This window comes from Felis catus, chromosome B4, assembly GCF_018350175.1.
Source record: "Felis catus isolate Fca126 chromosome B4, F.catus_Fca126_mat1.0, whole genome shotgun sequence".
NCBI classification, from domain to species: Eukaryota; Metazoa; Chordata; class Mammalia; order Carnivora; family Felidae; genus Felis; species Felis catus.
Window position 1 is genome coordinate 46,750,512 of NC_058374.1, and position 20,161 is coordinate 46,770,672.

Consider the following 20,161-nt stretch of genomic DNA (forward strand, 5'->3'; position numbering starts at 1 on the left):
AGTATGGACACTGTGATGCTAACTCCCTCCATACTCCTCTGCTTTTTTCCCTAAAAATCTATTTAGGTGCAACTGAATGAAAATGCCAGCTTCACAGGGTGACTGTGGAGTGCCATCACAGAGTTGGGGGAAGGACACAGGAATCTATATTTTTCTCAGGTTGGGACTTCTGATTTTTACTAAGCCATTCATCTTAAGTCCTAACAGCCTTAACTTTACAACCACACCTGATTGTTGACACAAGGAACAATTTGTGAATGTTTTACAATTTTATAGGAGAAAGCACAAATATTTTTGAATGTGAGTTGCTGAATGATATTAAATAAAAATAAATTTGATTAAAGTCAATCCTTTGGATAGAATTTGGACTACCTCCATCAGGAATTTAAGCAAGCTCTACGTTTATGTCATTAGGCTGGCATATAACTGATTGTTTCTAACTCAGAGTCCTTACCATGGCAATTCTAGATATTTATCTTGGGGGGCAGAAATACTTTCAAAAATTTTCTTAATGTTTATTTTTGAAAGAGAGACAGAGTGTGAGCAGGGAGGGGCAGAGAGAGAGGGAGAAACAGAATCCGAACCAGGTTCCAGGTTCCAAGCTGTCAGCGCAGAGCCTGATGTAGGGCTCAAACCCACAAACCGTGAGACCATGACCCAAGCCGAAGCCGGATGCTTAACCGACTGAGCCACCAAGGCACCCTGGCAGAAATACTTCTAATGTGCAGGAATGCAAACTCTGTTAAAAAAAAAAAAAAAAAAAAAAAAAAAAGGCTGCACAAGGAAGCTGGAGTATAATTTCAAGAAATCAAAATTTCTTCCTGGCTCAACATTCACAGCTTAAGATGTATTTACTTCTTTTATTTTAGGAGAAGAGCCAGGTTAATTCCAGTTTTTCTAAATAAGACAGAGAATTTCAACTTGGCTAATTCTAATGCTTGTAGCTTTCAGAAAATTCATTTATCAGGAAAGCCGATAGGTGTTTGAAGAAATTCTTAGAAAGCCAGCAGGACGGTGACTTAGATATCATCTATCTTTTCTTAGTCAATAACAATAACGAGAACAAGAAAAACAGCTAATGTTTAACATGTCCCAGTTATTTAGTACATGTCATTTAATCCTCCTCCCAAACCATGAGACAGGTACTCTTATAGACTTTCTTGTTTTATAGAAGTGACTGAGGCTTAAAGAGGATAAGTAATGTGCCCCAAACTACACAGCTAATTAGTGTGGGAATAAGGATTTGGAACTATTTAATCTGACTCCAGAGCAGGCACACTATACTATACTATTCTGCATCGTGAATAATGGACTAGACTAAAATTACTTGTCAATTGATTGTAATTTGATTCACTACTAAGGGCCTCTGACAGGAGAAATTAAAAAGATTGCTTTAAATTATTTGAGACCAGGGCACCTGGCTCAGTCAGTTAAGCATCAAACAATTGATTTTGGCTCAGGTCATGATCTCATGGTTTGTGGGATCAAGCCCTGCATTGGGCTCTGTGCTGATGGCACAGGGCCTGCTTGGGATTCTCTCTCTCCCTTTCTCTGCCTCTCCCCTGCTTGCATGCTCTCTCTCTTTCAAAATGAATAAAAATAAACTTAAAAAAAATCATGAACTTTCTGATTGCTTTAAACCAAATCGAAAGCAAACTACTGTCCAACTGTCTGAGAGATTTATTAAAATAGTTTTCTTAAGGGGCACCTGGGTAGCTCCATCAGTTAAGCGTCCAACTTCAGCTCAGGTCATGATCTCGCGGTTTGTGAGTTTGAGCCCTGTGTCAGGCTCTGTGCTGACAGCTCAGAGCCTGGAGCCTGCTTTCAATTCTGTGTGTGTGTCTCTCTCTCTGCCCCTCCCCTGCTTTCACTCTGTCTCTCTCTCCCTAGCAAAAATAAACATTAAAAATTTTTTTTAAAATAGTTTTCTTAAAACAAAGCTCTTTTTACAAAAGAATGCCAGCTAATGAATGCAAAGTATAATAGTTAGGAGCAGCCCTCAATGAAATAACCTATTCAGTAAAGGACCAAAATGGGCATTCAAACTAATAAATGAGGACAGGTTGTTTGTAGATGATTTGCAAACTGCAAAGGCAAATGTATTCTGGAAGGGGGGAGGGGTCGTCACCATCTTGACTATGCCACCAAACAACTTGCAATTATGTGCCAACATGAAGCAATGTGAACTACCCAATATTACTAATGAAGTACTCTTTCATAAAATGTTCAACCTGAATCTAAACAAACTTCTATTTATAGCGTCTAGTTTTTTTTAAAGGGCAGGGGTTGGAGAACAAGTCATAAGATGTTATGAGGAAATAATCAGCCAAATCTAGAATACAGACTATTCTACTTATCTAGACTTATCTACTTATCTAGACTTATCAAAAGTCAATGTCATGAAATGAAAATAAAACAGGGGCACCTGGGTGGCACAGTCGGTTAAGCATCTAACTCTTGATCTTGGTTCAGGTCATGATCTCACAGTTCATGAGTTCCATCCCCATATCGGGCTCAGTACAGAGTCTGCTTGGGATTTTGTCTTTCTTTCTCTCTGCCCCTTCCCTGCTTGTGCACACATGCTCTCTCTCAAAAGAAATAAACTTAAAAACAAACAAACAAACAAACAAACAAAACAGGTGTGCTGCTTGAAGGGTGTGCTGTTACAGATTAAAAGAGACTAAAGACCACAGTTGCAAAGGATATGATTTGCTGACGTGCTAACTGGGGAGGGAGAGAGAATGGAAATAAGTAGCTATAAAATATTTTTGGGAGGCATCTGGGTGGCTCAGTCAGCTTGAGCATCTGACTTTTGATATCAGCTCAGGTCATGATTGCTTAGTGTGGAGCCTGCTTGAGTTTCTTTCTCTCTCTCTACCTCTGCCCCTCTTCTCCATTCCCATTCTCTTTCTCTAATAAAAATTAATTAATTAATTAAAAATATTTTGGGGACAATTGGTGAAATTTGCATTGTGAAATAGATATTAGATGACATCACAGAATTGTTATTTATATTAGGTATAGGAAATGGTTTATAGGAGAATTTTTTTATTCTTAGGAAATGCTTAAGTATTCAGGATAAAGTGTCAAGACGAATGCAAGTTACCTTCAAATAGTTCAACAACAAGAAAATATATGTATGTATATATACAGAAAGTGTGAGAAAATATGGCAAAACAATACAATTGGTGAATCTAGGGGAAGAGTGTATGGGTGTTTATTGTACTTAAACTTTGTCATCTGAATGAAAAAGTAATAAATACTGTTCTATGCTAGAACAAGGACATGCCACATGGAGTCTGTCCCTTTCCAGGTCAGGTTTAGTGAGAAAGAAAGTGACATAAGGAGAATAAAGCAGTCAGAAAACTGGACTTGACCTCTTTCTAGGCCGAAGTTGGATATGAGTGTACTCATTTTCTACTGTGGCTATAACAAATTATCACAAACTTAGTGGCTTAAAACAACACAAATATTAAAGTTTTATAGCTTAGAAATCTGACATGGGTCTTACTGGACTAAAATCATGATGATGGCAGGGCTGCATTCCTTTCTGGAGGCTACAGGGACAGAATCTATTTCCTTACCTTTTCCAGCCCCCCACATTCCTTGGCTCGTAGCCCTCTCACTCCATCTTTAAAACCAACAACTTTGTACCTCTATAACCATTATTCCATAGTCACATCTCCCTTTGACTCTGACCTCAGACTGAAAAGGTTCTTTTAAGGACCAATGTCATTAGATTGGGCCCACTCAGATAATCTCCACTTTCAAGGTCCTTAACCTAATTATATCTACAAAGTCCCTTTTGCTTTGTAAGGTAACATATTGACAGGTTCCAGGGGTTGGGACATGGACATCATTAGGGAGCCCTTATTCTGCATACCACAGTGAATTGCCTCCATGTTGAGAGGATCTCTACCATTGCTCCTCTTTGGGGACCACTGCCCAGGTCCCTCATACCACACTCTCTGCACTTTCCATAGCTATTTGGGCCACTGGCAAGTCTCCAACAGTGTAGTCAGACAGAGATACAGCAGTCAACTATCCCAAGCTGTTCCTATTCCCTTGAAGCATGGATGCTGAACTAACAGCCAGGGGGCTGCCATGGACAGATGAGGTGACTCCATAGCATGGGCCAAGAAGAAGCTGAGTCCGCAAGGGGAGGTAGCCAGTACTCCCTGGGAACTTTGCCTGAAGCCAAAAATGGGCCATGAATTCACCAGCTCCAGGCTTCAGCATCACAGGCCAGCAGATTCCCCGGTGATCAGGCCAACAAGGGACATCATGCCAGAAAACTGCCAGTACATACTCCAGGTCCAGAATGAAGCCAGGGGATTCCATCTCTCTCATCAATTCCACAAGAATGTGTACATTACCCTTCCCCACCCCCCATACAAATGGATGTTATCTTCAGAGAAGATGCAGGACCTCCTCGGAAGGCATTGTGAAACATGAAACACATTTTATCCAAAGGAGACTTATACTACTTAAAGGAATTGTTCAATGAAATTGAACTATATCTGAGACTGAATTAGACACTTAGGGTTTTTTTCCCCCTGTAACCTAACAATGGTTTTAAAATATGATATGACTCCCTTCAAATGGTGATACCTAATACTACTCCCCTTGAATGTGGACCTGACTTAGTAGCCTATTTCCAATGAAAAGAATGTGGCAGAAGGGATTCTATGTACCTTCTAAAGCCGGGTCATAATAAGGATAGTTTCTGCCTGGCTCGCTAACTTCTTGGGACTGTTCATTCTGGGGGAAGCCAGTTACCATGTCAGGACATTCAAGCTATCTTATGAAGGGGCCCACATATGGAAAACAGGCCTCTCACCAACCAGCACCAAGGAGCAACCATGAGTGAGTTGCCATGGCAGCAGATCCTCTAGCCCTAGTCAGGTGACTGCAGTTCTCATCAATATTAGGACTGCAACCATGTTTGACACCCGAAGCCAGAACTGCTAAGCTGAGTTGCTCCCAAATTCCTGACCCACAGAAATTATGAGATGTTTATTATTGTTTCAAGTTACTATGTTTTGAGGTATTTTCTTATATAGTAATAGATAACTAATACACAAGTGAAAACTCTGGAAAAAACAAGATACCTATTCTTTCTTGGCATAGCTGAGTTAATAAGTTAAATTAAGTGTCCCTACTACATATGTGTATGTTCCTTATACAGAAGTTATGTGGTTTCATTAAGTCAAGACACTAGGAAGGGGAGAAACAATTAGCCACTTAACAGTGTTGTCTGGGGGAAGAAAAGCTAAGTAGATGGAAGTAGGTTATAAAGACTCAGAAGAACTGTAGGGAATTCTAGAACAGGAAGACAGACCTAAGACGGGACTTGACAAGTGACCAGAAAGCTGTCAGAGCCAAGACTGGCACTGACTCTACCTCTTTCTCTATGAGGCTACAATGCCTATCATCTCTTACTTTCTCATCATCAGCTATGTTCACCTGCTTCTCTCTTTTTTAAAATTCGTATTTATGTATTTATTTTGAGAGAAGGAGAGAGTGCGCACGTGTGAGGGAGAGAAAATTCCAAGCAGGCACCATGCTATTAGCACAGAGCTCAATGTGGGGCTTAATCTCACGAACTGTGAGATCATGACCTGAGCTGAATGTTTAATTGCCTGAGCCACCCAGGTGCCCCACACCTGCTTCTCTTTTGGTATCAGTTCATCCTGCTTTACATTGCATTACTGGCCCCCAAATGGCTGGTCCCAACAGACCCAGCTGGCTCTGAAATGTACATGCCCTTACCAGTTCAATGTTCCTATCTAAGTAACCCAATTTCAATTAAAAACAAACTACCATATAATCTAGCAATCCCATTTCTGGGAATATCTCTATCTCTAAAGGAAATAAAATCAGTATCTTAAAAAGATATCTGCATTCCAGGTTCACGAAGCATCATTCACAGTAGTCAAGATATGGAAACAATCTCAGTGTCTGTCAATAAATGAATGGATAAAGAAAATATGATACAGACTTCAGAAGATGACAGAGAAATAGGCAGACTGGGATTTCCCTCGTCCCTCAAACACAGCTGTATTGAGGCCAGAACACTTGAAACACCCAGGAAATCTATCTGCAGAGTGACAGAAAAATCTCCACAGGTGGAGGGAGACAGCTTGGCCAGACAGAGGTGCGTGTAGGTGAATTGGGGGACATATAACAGAGTGGGCACGGAGGGGAGAGATCCCCTTATGTGGAGAGACAAAGGGGAGAGAAAGAGAAGCTGTATATTGTGGTTGTGTGTTAGGACGAGAGAAAAACATCTCCAGATCACAGACTGAGGAACGAGAAATACAGAGTACCAGTCTCTACTTTGTAAACAGCCTTAGGAGCTGAAGATCCTAATTTTCAAAAGTGTGCGATTTTCTCCAAACAACACCTAGGGGTGGGGAGCCAGCCCCAGGGCTTGGTAGCGATCTCAGGGGCACACTGGGAGAGAATAATCCCCTTCCTGGAGTACTGTGGGAAGAGAGGTTATTGCCCCGCCAAGGACCAAAGAGTCTGCAGGCGCCCAACATGTTGGGAGAGTGGAGTGGTGCTCCCCCAGAACGGGGTTGCATGGTGCAGGACCCTTTAAAAACAGGTGCTGAATCCCAGCCCACTGCCTAGGAGGTGTGGGAGACTGTGGAGCAGGAGAGGCTGACCACTGGGACTACTATGTGAGGACCGCCTAAACTGTGTGGTTTGAGACACTGGTCAGGGGAGGAGAGATTGGGGTGTTACCATTTTTATCTCCATTACCAACACGGTGGGGCTTCAGAGAATAGGATAGCGGCCCCCGGTGGAGGCGGGACCTGCTTCCTAGAGAGATTAACACTGACCCAAACCAAGCAGCATCTCATCCAGACCATCACAGCTGCAGGTCCCAGGCACCAACAGACAACTGTCCTGCGGTTTTGTATGTTAGTCTGTTGCTCTTTTTTTTTTCCCTCTTTTCTTTCTTTCCTTCTCTTCTTTTTCTTTTTACCCTCTTTTTTTTTTTTTTTTTTTTTTTTTTTTTCCTTTAGAATCAGGCTCGTAGTTTCTGATTTGATTTTTGGTCAATTTTTATTATATATATTTTTTTCTTTCTCTTTGTTGGTTTTTTTATTCAGGCATTTTTACTCTATTCCTTTATACCTCTTCTATACCTCCTTCTTTATTTTCCTTTCTCTGGATTAAGCCTTAAAGTTTCTTTGATTCTCTACTTGGTCTTTTTTTTTTTTTTTTGCCCCTTTCATTTTTCTCCTCGTATGAGATCAGGTCCCCTGCCCATTCCTTTTTTCCAGAGTTACTTCAACAACAAATTAAAGCATACCTGGTGGAAAGTCTAAACAATCCACTACTACGAGTAAGGAGGAGCTTTGTAGAAGACTGACCAGTGGGATAGAGCAGGCAATACACAACAACAGAGAGCACTGACACACTCCAAAAATACTTCCTGAAGTTCCAAGCCCTGGACAGTGTATGACCCCTTTTTAATATAGTATTACTTGCAGGTGCAGGACATATAACAAGCTACTAAAGCATATAAAAGACAGAAAACTAGCCAAAATGATGAAACAGAAGAATTCTCCTCAAAAGAAATTCCAGGAAGAAATGACAGTCAGAGAATTGGTTAAAACATATAAAATATATATCTGAACAAGAATTTAGAATAACAGTCATAAGACTAATAGCTGGGCTTGGAAAAATCATAGAAGACAGCAGAGAATCTATTGCTGCAGAGATCAAAGACCTAAGAAATAGTCATGATGAATTAAAAAATGCTATAAATGAGATGCAAAATAAACTAGGTGCAGTGACAGTGAGTACAGAAGAAGCAGAGGAGAGAACAGGTGAAATAGAAAATAAAATTATGGAAAATGATGAAGCTGAAAAAAAGAGGGAAAGGAAGTTACTACACCACAAGGGGAGAATTAGAGACCTAAGCGATTCAATGAAATGAAATAATATCCATATCATAGGAGTTCTAGAAGAAGAGAGAAAGGGGCAAAAGGTTTATTTGAACAAATTATAGCTGAGAACTTTCCTAATCTGGGGAAGGAAACAGGCATCCAAGTATAAGAGACACAGAGAACTCCCTTCGAAAACAACAGAAAAAGGTCAACACCATGACATATCATACTGAAACTGGCAAAATACAAAGATAACAAGAGAATTCTGAAAGCAGCTAGGGACAAATGGGCCTTAACCTACAAGGGTAGATACAAAAGGGTAGTAGCAAACCTGTCCACTGAAATTTGGCAGGCCAGAAGGGAGTGGCAGGAAATATTCAACATACTTAATCCTTTATCCAGCAAGGCTGTCATTCAAAATAGAAGGAAAGATAAAGACTTTCCCAAACAAAAACTGAAGGAGTTCATGACCACTAAACCAGCCCTGCAGGAGATCCTAAGGGGGACTCTGTGAGTGGAATGCTGCAAAGGACCAGAGATATCACCACAAGCACAAAACCTACAGATAACACAATGACACTAAATCCATGTATTTCAATAATCACCCTGAATGTAAATGGACCAAATGTCCCAATCAAAAGACATAGGGTATCAGAATGGATAAAAAAACAAGATCCATCTATATTCTGCCTATAAGAGACTCATTTTACACCTGAGGACACCTGCAGATTGAAAGTGAGGAGATGGAGAACTATCTATCATGCTACTAGACAGCGAAAGAAAGCCAGAATAGCCATACTTATATCAGACAAACTAGACTTTAAAACAAAGATTGTAACAAGAGATGAAGAAGGGCATTATATCATAATTAAGGGGTCTATCCATTTAGAAGATCTAACCATTGTAAATGTTTACATCCCCAACATGGAGGCACCCAAATATATATATCAGTTAATCACAAACATAAATAAATGTATAGATAATAATAGTGATTGTAGGGGACTTCAATACTCCACTTACAACAATGGACAGATCACATAGGCAGAAAAATAAATAAGGAAACAACAGTCCTGAATGACACATTAGACCAGATGGACTTAACAGATATATTCACAACTTTCCATCCAAAAGCAGCAGAATATACATTCTTCTCAAGTGACATGGAACATTCTCCAAAATAGATCACATACTGGGTCACAAAACAGCCCTCAACAAATATAAAAGGATTGAGATCATACTATATATATTTTCAGATCACAACTTGAAACCAACCACAAGAAAAAATTTGGAAAGCCCCTAAATACATGGAGGTTAAAGAATATCCTACTAAAGAATGAATGGGTCAACCAGGAAATTAAAGAATAATTTTAAAAATATATGGAAACAAATGAAAATGAAAACACAACAGTCCAAACCCTTTGGGATGCAGCACAGGCAGGCCTAAGATACACTGCAATCCAAGAAGTAAGAGAGGTTCCAGGGCACCTGGGTGGTTCAGTTGGTTAAGTGTCCGACTTCAGGTCATGATCTCACGGTGTGTGAGTCTGAGCCCTACATCGGGCTCTGTGCTGACAGTTCAGAGCCTGGAGCCTGCTTTGGATTTTGTGTCTCCCTCTCTCATTGCCCCTCCCCCACTCACATTCTCGGTCTCTCAAAAATGAATGTTAAAAAAAAAAGTAACAAAGGTCCCAAATACAGAACCTAATTTCACACCTAAAGGAGAAGCAGAAAAGAAAGCCCAAAGCCAGCAGAAGAGAAATAATAAAAATTAGAACAGAAATAAATAACATAGAATCCAAAAACAAAACAAAACAGATCAATGAATCTAAGAGCTGGTTTTTTGAAAGAATAAACAAAATTGATAAACCCCTAGCCAAACTTCTCAAAAAGAAAAGAGAGGACCCAAATAGATAAAATCATGAATGAAACAGGAGAGATTACAATGAACACCTCAGAAATACAAACAATTAGTAGAAAATACTATGCAAAATTATATGCCAAAAAACTGGAAAACCTGGAAGAAATGGACAAATTCCTAGACACTCACACACTACCAAAACTCAAACAGGAAGAAATAGAAAATTCAAATAGACCCATGACCAGCGAAGAAATTGAATAGGTTATCAAAAATCTCCCAACAAATAAAAGTCCTGGGCCAGATGGCTTCATAGGGGAATTCTATCAGACATTTAGAGCAGAGTTAATACCTATTTTTCTCAAGCTGTTCCAAAAAGTAGAAACGGAAGGAATGCTTCCAGATTGATTCTATGAAGCCAGCATTACCTTGACTTCCAAACCAGACAAGACCCCACTAAAAAGGAGAATTACAGCCAATATCTCTGATGAACACAGATGCAAAAATTCTCAACACGATACTGGCAAATCGAATTCAACAGTATATTAAAAAAATTATTCACCAAGATCAAGTAGGATTCATTCCTGGGCTGCAGAGCTGGTTCAATATTCGCAAATCAATCAATGTGACACATCACATTAATAGAAGGATAAGAACCATATGATCCTGTCAATAGATGCAGAAAGAGCATTTGACAAAATACAGCATCGTTTCTTAATAAAAACCCTCAAGAAAGTCAGGACAGAAAGTACATAACTTAACATCATAAAAGCCATATATGAAAGTCCCACAGCTAATAACATCCTGAGAGCTTCCCCCTGAGATTGGTAACATGAGATTGGTAACAGAGATGTCTACTCTCACCACTGTTGTTTAACATAGTGTTGGAAGTCCTAGCCTCAGCAATCAGACAACAAAACAAAATAAAAGGCATCCAAATTGGCAAAGAAGTCAAACTTTCACTCCTCACGGATGACATGATACTCTACATGGAAAACCTGAAAGATTTCACAAAAAAACTGCTAGAACCGATACATGAATTCAGCAAAGTCACAGGATATAAAATCATTGTAAAGACATTGGTTGCATTTCTATACACTAATAATAAAGCAACAGAAAGAGATATCAAGGAATCAATCCCATTTACAATTGCACCAAGAACCATAAAATACCTAGGAATAAACCTAACCAAAGAGGTAAAAGATGTGTATGCTGAAAACTATAGAAAGCTTATGAAAGAAACTGAAGAACACACAAAGAAATGGAAAAACATTCCATGCTCATGGACTGGAGAAACAAATATTGTTAAAATGTCTATACTGCACATTCAATGGAAACCCTATCAAAAAAGCACAAGAATTCTTCACAGAGCTAAAACAAACAATCCTAAAATTTATACAGAACCACAAAAGAGCCCGAATAGCCAAAGTAATCTTGAAAAAGAAAAACAAAGCTGAAGGCAAAACAATTCCAGACTTCAAACAGGCAACAACCTCTTTGAACTCAGCCACAGCATCTTCTTACTAGACATGTCTTTGGAGGCAAGGGAAACAAAAGCAAAATGAACTATCTGGGACCTCATCAAGATAAAAAGCTTCTGCACAGAGAAGGAAACAATCAACAAAACTTAAAGGCAATTGATGGAATGGGAGAAGATATTTGCAAATGACATGGCAGACAAACAATTAGTATCCAAAATCTATAAAGAACTTATCAAACTCATTGGGGCGCCTGGGTGGCTCAGTCCGTTAAGCGTCCGACTTCGGCTCAGGTCACGATCTCGCGGTCCGTGAGTTCGAGCCCCACGTCAGGCTCTGTGCTGACTGCTCAGAGCCTGAAGCCTGTTTCAGATTCTGTGTCTCCCTCTCTCTCTGACCCTCCCCCGTTCATGCTCTGTCTCTCTCTGTCTCAAAAATAAATAAACGTTAAAAAAAAATTTTTTTTAAAAGAACTTATCAAACTCAATACCCAAAAAACAAATAATCCAGTGAAGAAATGGGCAAAAGGCATGAACAGACACTTTTCCAAAGAAGACATCCAGATGGCTAACAGACACATGAAAAGATGCTCAACATCACTCATCATCAGGAAAATATAAATCAAAACCACAATGAGTTACCACCCCACACCTGTCAGAATAACAATTCAGGAAACAACAGATGTTGGTGATGATGTGGAGAAAAGGAAACACTTTTGCACTGCTGGTGGGAATGCAAACTGGTGCAGCCACTCTAGAAAACAGTATGGAGATTCCTCAAAATATTGAAAACAGAGCTACCCTATGACCTAGCAATTGCCCTACAGGGTATTTATCCAAAGGATATAAAAATGCAGATCTGAAGGGGCACCCCCCCCCAGTGTTTATAGCAGCACTATTGACAATAGCTAAAGTATGGAAAGAGACCAAATGTCCATTGACTGATGAGTGGATAAAGAAGATGTGGTATATATACAATGGGATATTACTTGGTGACCAAAGAGAATGAAATCATACCATTTCATGGATGGTATTGGAACGTATTATGCTAAGCAAAATAAGTTAGTCAGAGAAAGACAAATATATGATTTCACTCATATGTGGAATTTAAGAAACAAAACAGATGAACATAGGGGAAGGGAAGGAAAAATAAGATAAAAACAGAGAGGGAGGCAAACCATAAGAGACTCTTAAATACAGAGAATAAACTGAGGGTTGCTGGAGGGGTGTTGAGTGGGGGGAATGGGCTAAATGAGTGATGGGTATTAAGGAGGGCACTTGTTGGGATGAGCACTGGGTGTTATATGTAAGTGATAAATCACTAAATTCTATTCCTCAAACCATTATTACACTGTATGTTAACTGACTTGGATTTAAATAAAATTAAAAAAATAAAAATCTAAAAGCAAAGTAGGTGCTCAACAATAATGTTCCAGCACATTGAACAAACAGGACTTTTGGGGACTGACTTAAAACAACTTAATTTTTATTCTCTACTGTCTGTCTAAAAACACTCTGCAGGGGTTGGGTCTTCTCCCATCCCCAAAAGAAAACCTGGGCAGTCCCATCCTTTTTCTGGTCACTTTTAGGTAAAAATAGCAATTAAAATATCCAGTCCTGTATATTAGTCACGATTTGCCCTTAACTTAAAGTCCAGGCTTTCCCCCTCCCCCCTGTTTGTGCCTGCTACAGATAGGGAAGCTTACATTTTGGGTAAGAGTGTGCCACCTCTCTCTCCCTGATTTGTTTGTCTAACGGCATTCCAAGAACTTCACTCAAATATCCTCTTTGAGACCCCTTTCCCAGTCACCATCTTGCCTTTTTATGCCCTTGATAAGGGTGAGCATTCCAGAGTACTCTAATCCATTCTCACCCCCGTATAAATTGCGGAAGCCCTACCGAGTGGTCTGTCTGTGGTATTTCTTGTTATAGAATCTCAGGTAGGTAGCACTCCTATTTTCATATATTTAAAAAAACTTTTTTAAATGTTTATTTATTTTTGAGAGACAGAGACAGAGCATGAAGTGGGGGAGGGGCAGAGAGAGGGAGACATAGGATCCAAAGCAGGCTCCAGGCTCTGAGCTGTCAGCACAGAGCCCAACACAGGGCTCAAACCCATGAACCATGAGATCATGACCTGAGCCAAAGTCAGACGCTTAACCGACTGAGCCACCCAGGTGCCCCTTTACATATTTTTATAACAGTTGGACTAACCTGTCACTGCTTGGGATTTTTCTATTTCTAACTTTCAACATACTTCCCTCCTTAACCAGAGTTCCCTATCCTCCTACCCCATTCCACTCCTCACTTCTGCTTCATAACCTCTATTGACCCCTGGAGAGTCTCTGACTCCCTTCTCTCCTTATCTAGCCAATAATGTTGAGTCATTTCCCCAATGCTCTTGCAAATGACTAGACAAACGAATGTGCTTCTCAAGAAAAGGGACCCGATTAAAGACAGGTTACCTTATGTGGCAGAAGATATTTCTGGCCATTACTGCTACATTTGGAGTTAGCCATCCAAAGACTGAAGTAATAAGGTGGTTTCAACTTCTGAATCACTTATATCCCTAGAAGCAAGAGTTGCCCCACTAAAAAGTCACTTATCTCTTAGAAGCTCAAATTCTTGACCCAGACATGCCATCCCTCCTGTTCCAAGTGATTTTCTATTCACTAAAAGGCTACAAAAATAGGCTTACATCTCACCTTTGTCATCTGTTACTACCAACAAAACTACTTGTGTAGTCAAAGCAGCCACAACCCTGATAGGATTCATGGCCAATGGCCTGCTGCATACTTCCCCACATGCACCTTCACATCATACACTTCAGTGAGGCCATGATGCCCCCCCGGACCCCGAACTAATGGGGCAGAGCCAGGAAGGTAACCCCACCCCACTACAGACATCAGCCCAAGATTTACCGCATGGTAAAGCAATAAAGACATCATCATCTGCGTTGCCTGTCCTAGATCAAAAAATCAACTTGGGAGGCTCAAAGTCCTCTATCTCTACAGCAAGACCCATTTATTCCTGGGGCCTATATTATTGACCTCATCACTTTCCTCTCCCCAAGTCAAGATGCTTACCACACTCTTATCATAGTGTCCTCTTTCCTGAATATAGCTCACTATGCCCTACTCATTTGCCCATCTCAAACACTAGCCTTTATTCCTCTAGAAATTTTTCAAATATATAGCTATACAGATGGGTAGTCCTAAATCACAAGTCTAATTTTCTTCTTCTTCTAGAGAGAACTCTTAAAGCAGTGGTTCTTTTCTTTTTTAATGTTTATTTATTTTTTGAGAGAGACAGAGACAGAGTGCAAGTGGGGGAGGGACAGAGAGAGAGGGAGACACAGACTCTGAAACAGGCTCCAGGCTCCAAACCATCAGCACAGAGCCCAACGTGGGGCTCGAAACCACAAATCGCAAGACCATGACCTGAACCAAAGTGAGACGCCCAACTGACGGAGCCACCCAGGTGCCCCTTAAAGCAGTGGTTCTTAACTTTAGTAGCAAAATGAAGAGCTTTAAAAAGTACTGATGTCCAGACCCCACCACCAGAGATTCTGATTTATAATCGGTCTAGAGTGAAGCCTCGGCATTTTTTTAAACCTCCCCAGATGATTCTAAGGTGAAAGCAACATAGAGAACCTGTCTTACATACAGATGGCCCAATGCTACATAGGGCTTCCATATTTGAGGGGTAGATGACATGCATAAATGTGGGAGGCTCAGGGAAGAAATTCTCATTTGATGATCATAAATTACATATGTTCTATATAGTAATTCATGCAGCCATCTCAACAGTACCTCATTTCATCTTTACAATCATCCTATGAGGTAGGCACTGTTATTCTTATTTTATAAATAGGGAAACTGAGGCACAGGGAGGTTGCATAACTAAGGCAAACCCCAGGTCCGATTTCCAATTCCACACACTTTCTGTGATACCATGCTGAGATGTCAACGCCTCCTACAGCTGGATGATCCCACTCCCTAAAATAAGACACCCAGGCTTTATCCCAGAAATACTATTCTATTGCATCCATGAATTTTTCCTGGAACATTTTTCCATGAATTGCATACATATAGCCCAACTACTAGGCTATACTTTAAGCCGCCAAAATGAAGTGAAGGGCTCCAAGGGAGAGCTCCTTGACAGGGGCCTACTTCTCTCTCTTTTTTTTTTTAATTTAATGTTTTTTTTTATTTTTGAGACAAAGGGAGACAGAGCATGAGCGGGGGAGGGGCAGAGAGAGAGGGAGACACAGAATCGGAAGCAGGCTCCAGGCTCTGAGCTGTCAGCCCAGAGCCTGACACGGGGCTCGAACCCACAAACCGTGAGATCATGACCTGAGCTGAAGTCGGACGCTCAACCAACTGAGCCACCCAGGCACCCCAACAGGGGTCTACTTCTTCTTTTTTTTTTTTTTAATTTAATGTTTTTTTAATTTATTTTTGAGACAGAGAGAGACAGAGCATGAACAGGGGAGGGGCAGAGAGAGAGGGAGACACAGAATCGGAAGCAGGCTCCAGGCTCTGAGCTGTCAGCCCAGAGCCTGACACGGGGCTCGAACCCACAAACCGTGAGATCATGACCTGAGCTGAAGTCGGACGCTCAACCAACTGAGCCACCCAGGCGCCCCAACAGGGGTCTACTTCCTTATTGAGGTACTCCCATTCTCTAATTAATACCTGCAGTCTTTCTCCATTACTGCTTAAACTTAAACTCCATTACAACTTAAAGCCTGTGGCTTTCTAGATTTAGTTTTTCTTACAGACGAAGCTATACTGCCTACCTACAAACCATTCTTTTGATGGTCTCATGAAATTAAGTACTCCATTGCTCCTCTGCCTTGGACTCCACACAGTACACAAAGAATCAAAATTATAGAGGCTAAGCTGCGTAAGACTGCTGCCAATATCAAGATGGACTTTAATACATAGTGAGCTGGGTAACTAGAGCTAGAAGTGTGTATTTTTGTAACGCACCAGTGGTATGTTTAAGGGACTTGGTAACAAATTCCACCGTGTCACTCCATGAAATCCACATTGCATGCCGGCTGCCATACAGGGTGGGCGGGAGGTGGCAGGGACCAGGGGACTTACTGGGAGAGAGAGTCCTGCAGGTGTCTGCGTGGTAGCTTTCAGACGTTGCAGGGCAAAAATCCAATGCTTGTGCAGGTGTCCCATGTATCCTGAGAAAGAGGTAAGATTAGTCAGTTCTCTCAAGACAGTTCCCAAATTCCTGACTCCTGTTACTTTAACTGTTCTTTCTAAGCCTAACCTCAGCCCTTGTTCACGGCTACGCGTTTCAGAATCCTCCTTGTTCCACCCATTTAGGGACTTCCCAATTTTCACCTTACGAATCACGGCCTCATCATTTCTGCCTGTTTACAGACATGCACAGGTTCACACTATTTTCGGGAAAACTTCTTCTCCTTGCCAATTGTCCTGTCTTTCTAGTCTCACCTCTCGCGTGTGCTGTATAGTTACTGCCTTCATTTACCTCTCAAATTTTCCCATCTCCTTCCCACTGCACTACCTCAGTTCAGCAGTCTCCCATGGTCTCCAGTAAAGAAAAAAAAAAAAATCTTGGCCCCCTCAGATTTATTCCTTTAAGTCGCTCCCCGAGTTATCTTTCCAAACACATAAAAGTCATCCTTATTTTAAAACCTTGATCCGCTCTCTCACGCCCACTCCTTTATTACTGGATTCGCTGAAACCCTCCTCTCACACAGAATTCACAGCCAATATACAAGGGAAAGAAGGGACGACTACGCAGTCATACAGAGTTATGACTGCAAAATCTTGAAGAACGTAGCGGTGTGTGCTTGACTCCCTCGGACCTTTCTGGAGGGCCAAATTTGGTTTACTACTAACCCCACAGATAGTTTCAAAGTTTCAAACCTTGTTCCCGCGAAAAAGGATTTAGCCAGGCGCATGCGCAATCGTGCCCTTGGAAGTGCCGCTTTACTCTCGGGCAGATCTCGCGTTGTTTGGGGAAGCGCCCAAGAGTAGCAGATTTTGTGCGGCGTTGTGAGGCCTTTTTTTTTTTTCTTTTTTTTTTTTAAACCCTCCCAAGCCGGGTGGATTAGTGTTGTGTACAGAAGATCGAGACTCTGCGGCGAGAACAAATGAGGCCGGTATAACTAGCTGACATGCTAGCGGCAGCTCTCGGGGGTCGAGGTATTCTACGGACTTCTCTGCAAGGCCCCAAGGCTGCGACACTCAGGAACCAAAGCCAGAAATAAATAAAAGTAGAAAAAGCCAACCAGTTTATCACCTCAAGAAGCAGCGTTTTGTTTTGCTTCTCCACTTTTCACTATACGAAAAATCCCCCATTGGCTACCAGGCCACCGCTTTACCCTCCTGCTGTCAGTGCGCCTGCGCGGCGTTTGTTTACCAACTCGGGCGACCGCTCGGTCCCGCTTCCTGGGCGCCGGCGTTTAGTCTTGATATGTAATTCATACTGAAAGTCATGTTTTCAGTCAGGAAGGCGGACTGGAAGTTAAGAACAGGCCATTTTAAGTGTAATTTCGAAACTAGCGAAAATACGAACGGTAATGAAAACCCTGAAAGTTAGAAATCTTTGCCTTGTCAGTCCTGTCGTGGAAGAGCTTTAGAATGAACGTGACGAAGGTGACAGCAGCACTCTCTCCATTACTGAGAAGTGACAGGCAGCAACAGTAAATCCAAAACCTCAGGTAGTATTTAGGTACATATTTAAAATATGGGCCCTGTTATGGAAAAGATGCAAATAAACCTAGCCCCAAGGCCGTCTTGCTCGAGCAATGCCTCAGGATTAAGACTGACTTTTGAAGCAAAGTCAAAAGGCAGCCATGCAAATTTAGAAACCAAAAAGAGAGGTAACTCTAGAAGCAATAGCCATCAAAAGCACAAACCAATAAGCAAATGTTAAAAGGTGGTTTTAAGTTCCCTTCGGAATCCGTTTCAGGTGGTTTAGAAGTCTGTGATACTAAGAAAAAATGAGAAGACCTGGTGGAACTTAATGTTATCATGACTGGATCTGTTTGGGGAGAAAAAAAAAAACGGCAGGCAAGCTGATTTTTTTTTTTAAGTATCTTTATGGAAGAATTTCTAACGATGCATTTTAATGTGCTCAGATGCAAACTTACATAACTGGTAGATTGAGCTAAACCCGAATCTTAGAACTGTTATAAAAACATAGATGTTAGTAATTTGGCAACTTTATTGCGCTCTATTTGTTAAGTTTTAAATGATGAATTTGAAGACTTGGATTTGGGACAGAAGAAAATTTCTAGAAAGGAAAGTGTGATTTTTAGGTAGCATGAAATTAAGTAGAGAAAAACGTATGGATGTGTGCAGGTGCGGCCAAATTTTGAAGGCTTTGGACAGTTTCCAGCAAGGTTCACATAGAACCTCCATTTTAAAAAGCTAGCCCCTGGATTTTTCTATGTTCAAAATGATAGTAAAATTTAGTAAATCTTGTTAGTTTGGATACTCTACCTTTTAAAGCAAATTTGTGCCAAAGTCAGAAGTGACTTCAAAATCCTGCTCTGTTATCTAAAAGTACACTTACTTGGTTGAGGAAGGTGATAACCAGTTTTCGAAGCCAGGATTGAATTGACATTTTCTTCATGAAGGAAAAGAAACGTAGATAAGGTGAATTGATTCTTTGTTCACCTCAATGATTAAGACTGAGTCATAAAGACGGCTGGCTTACTTTGTCAAGGCAATCAACAACTGTCAAACAAACTGAATACTTTTATTGCACTAGATGAGATGGCTCTAATGAAAATTAAGTATGGGAATTGGATGAAGAGTTGATAAAGAACTGTGAATCCTTTGAGGCTCCTCGTTCATTTACATGTGATAAAAATGTTAGTGTAACACTGGTAAGTGGTCAAATAAAGTTTCATCTTTGTTCCCGGAAAAAAAATCCTTTGATGAGTAAAAGAAAGTCATTAGTGGGTTGGTTATCCACTCAGTTTGTCACATGACTCAGGAAGTACACTTGCCAAAATTTCCACAATCAGCAGCTGAAAAAGCTACCCATACAATGTAAAACAAAAAAAAGTTTTTTAGCAGTATTCTGGGCAGTGTGTCCTGTAACTACCCTGACACTATAAAGCAGTGAAAAACTGTTGTCATTTTTATCCACGTATTTTTGTGAATCTGGGTTCTTGAATTATGGTGACCTCAAGACACGTAAGAAATTGATGAACAATGAATCTGATATGCATTACCAATTACTCAAAATTGGTTGAATCAATAGAATATGATCTTATTAACTGAGTGATGGAAATTTTTCTCAGGATAGAAAACCGTAAGAATTTTTTTTAAGTGTTAAATACATATATAACAGCCAAATTGCAGTGTTTGTGCATGAAACCTTAATGATAAAATAAAGGGACTTCAAGGAAATTTTGCTTCTGCTTCTAACTCTCCACTCTTCAGTGTTGGGAGTGATTTTAGCACTCTTGTCATTCCTACAAGAATGTTCTCATCAGAAGGAACTGATTAGCAAGGAAGGGGGGTGGAAATGGAAGAAAAAAGGGTGAACTTCAGTTGTGAATATTAAGCAATGCCCATTGAGGATATCTTCTCTGCTGAAGCACCCTTCTGCTAGGTGACTCTGCTCTGACCTCCCTCCCACCCCCGTATTTGCATGGCTAGCTGCTTCATTGCATTTTAATCTCTGATAAGGAAAGATGCCTTTCTGTTCTGCCATCCTCAACATATTAAAGATTCGTCTATCATAGTCACAAGATGGCTGCCATAGCGTCAAACATCATGTTCTTCTATCGAATGTTCCAAACAAAAAGAAAGGGATATGGCAGGATGCGGTGGGGGTCAGGGTGGGGGGGTGGTAGGTAAGCTTTCTCCTTGTGGCCTCACTCTTATCAGGGTGAAACATTTTCCCATATGACTTAACAGA

The 20,161-nt window shown here is 40.7% G+C and overlaps 1 protein-coding gene across 5 annotated transcripts in view; it reads right to left on the reverse strand.

Annotated features, from left to right (window-relative positions):
- GPR19 (G protein-coupled receptor 19) overlaps positions 1 to 17,583 on the reverse strand; it is a 40,004-nt gene extending 22,421 nt beyond the window's left edge. The window contains exons 1-2 of one of the 5 annotated variants that reach the window (XM_045061391.1): positions 17,525 to 17,583; positions 16,348 to 16,436 (exon numbers count right to left, since the gene is read on the reverse strand). The gene's annotated coding sequence lies outside the window, so the exon portion shown is untranslated. Of the gene's footprint in view, positions 1 to 16,347; positions 16,437 to 16,914; positions 17,121 to 17,148; positions 17,297 to 17,524 lie in introns of those variants that run through there. The other 4 variants (XM_045061393.1, XM_019834532.3, XM_045061390.1 and 1 more) reach the window with 4 other exon arrangements.
- Between the last annotated feature and the right edge of the window lie 2,578 nt (positions 17,584 to 20,161).